The following is a 2382-nucleotide window of genomic DNA, read 5'->3' as shown; positions in this document are numbered from 1 at the left end:
GACCCTTTTATCCCGGTTGATAACACTAACTGGGACTAAAAGCCACCATTTAGTCCCGGTTGGTGCAGTTGAGTTGGTAAAGAAGCTACGCGCGAGGTAAGAAGTCTTGAGTTCGAATCTCACGCACCACAAGACAGGTCTCCTAGGATTTAAACTATTTTTTTAGTTTCGAAGATGGGCTTTAGTCCCGGTTGCATGACCGGGACCTTTAGTTCTGGATCCGTAATCCCAGTTGACTAAAGCTAGTTCCCAACTGGAATTTAAAACCATTGATTTCTCCCTCTCCCTCGGCTGCAACACCAATCTTGATGCGATATTTCTAGACACCAATCTCATGCTCGCATCATTCTTGACACAAGGTGAATGTCCGAGATAGCTCTTGCGGGTACAAGGGCACAAAAAAATCCATTCTCCTTGTAGATGTCTCTTTGGATCTCAATCCTGACTCCATTAAAAAAGAAAAATCCATTTATCTTGCTACCACCCTGGATTTGTTCTCTCTCCAGCTCTTTGACATTTTCAACCCAAAACGCACGCCAGCAAAGGCGCCACGCCGTTGATCCTTTTTAAGTTGATTCCATTTGTCGTACTGTCCGTACAACCCAACCACCCACCCCGACCCCAAGCAAGTCAACGTCCGCTAGCTCTCTCCTCCTCCATTGGCCACGAACTCAAGAAGCTAGGCTATGGAGGGCGATCTGCGTTGGTGCTGTGGTAGCAGCAGCAATGACTGGGACCTACACGCCGTGGTGCGCTTCGCCAGCTGCAGTGGTGGCAGCCGCGTCACCTCGCCGCGGGCCTCGGACGAATCATTCTCCTGCCTGCCCCTGCCGCCGCAGTCAGAGAAGGACGAGCTGACGGACGCCGCAGCGTTGCAGCAGCCCCCGATCGGCCCTGCCGTCGACGACTTCTCCCTGCAGCAAGCCTTCTTCGCCACGCCGCAGCCAAGAAAACGAAGCGCCGCCCAGCAGCCGCCGGCCCAAACCACGAGCGTCCTACCGCAATAACGGCGTTGGCGGACCGACACGATCGAAGAGAAAGTATGTATCAGCTGGACGCCCATCCAAATCTCTATTTTCGATTATTTCCTCGCAAAATACTAGTATCTGGGTCTGGGAACGACTCCAGCTTTAGATAAGCATAGGCTGATCTCAGGCGCTTGTATTCGTAGGAAGAAGAAGAGCCAGGTGAGCAACAAGGAGGTGAAGCGGGTGCCCTGGGCGTCTCAGGACCCCTGGGCGTGGCGCAAGTACGGGCAGAAGCCGATCAAGGGGTCGCCGTACCCTCGCGGCTACTACCGGTGCAGCACCGACATGGACTGCAGGGCGCGGAAGCAGGTGGAGCGCTGCCGCACCGACCCCTCCACCCTCATCGTCAGCTACACCGGCGAGCACAGCCACCCAGTCCCACTCCATCGCAACGCCCTCGCTGGCACCACGCGCAACAAGCCGCAGCCAGCACCGTCCACCTCCCCAGCCGAGCAGCCTCCCGCTGCGTCGCCGATCGACACTACTACTACTACGCTTCTTTGTCCGTCCGTGGGAGTGGAGTACGAGGAGGACAACACTGTCGCCGCCAGTCTGCTGCTCGAGGATGCGGAGATGGAGGGAGAGGAAGACGTGCTGTTGTTCCTCAAGCCCGCTCCGAGTCACACCAACGGGGCAGTGGCTCCAAGGACGTCATGCTATTCCCGGAGCCCCACAGGCCTGCTCCGGGTGCGGACAATGGCAGAGGCTCGCAGAAAGTCGTGCCACTCTCGAAGCTCCACGAGCATCCACTTCCAGCAACGACGAGCAGAAGCAAAACGGGCGATGGCTCAGGGGCGGCTCCGGAGGCCATGAACGTCACCCACGAGAAGTGCCCTTTCTCAGGCCTCACGCCGTGGGAGGCTCCAGCGGTGGTGGCGGCGACCAACTGGGGCTGACTTGTGCTGCATAGTGCATACATCGATTTCGAAGCACACCGCACACCGCACACCGCACACCGCACACCGCACACCGCACAGGCACACACAGAATGCTGTCAAGCTTGGCTTATTGCGGCAGAATGCAGAACCATGCTCAACTCTAGTCAGCATCAAAAGTGTCACTTTTTACTAGTGACGTAGTTAAGTGCTTTTAGCTAGTTTGTGTTAAGTGCATGCATAATGTATAATTATAGAATAATCAACCTAAAAACCAATTATTTTTAGCCTTTTGTATTCTTAATTTAGTTGTCCTTTAATCAAGAAGATCTTCTTGATAGCCGACTCCTTTTCTGGAATTTCCTTTGTGCTATATACAGGTCAAATTATGCCGGTGCAGTAAAGTCCAAAGTATTTTTTTTTGGATAATAGCCTACTGTAAACTACGAGATTGGATCCATCGCCAGAAGAGAAGAGAT

The 2382-nt window shown here is 53.9% G+C and overlaps 1 pseudogene; it reads left to right on the top strand.

Annotated features, from left to right (window-relative positions):
- The first annotated feature begins 686 nt into the window (after window positions 1-686).
- LOC136535293 (WRKY transcription factor 22-like) lies at window positions 687-1841 on the top strand (annotated as a pseudogene).
- Window positions 1842-2382: the final 541 nt, after the last annotated feature.

This window comes from Miscanthus floridulus, unplaced genomic scaffold (genome assembly GCF_019320115.1).
Source record: "Miscanthus floridulus cultivar M001 unplaced genomic scaffold, ASM1932011v1 os_2654, whole genome shotgun sequence".
NCBI lineage: Eukaryota > Viridiplantae > Streptophyta > Magnoliopsida > Poales > Poaceae > Miscanthus > Miscanthus floridulus.
The sequence above is the reverse complement of the archived record's forward strand: the minus strand, read 5'-3'. Positions and strand labels throughout refer to the sequence as shown.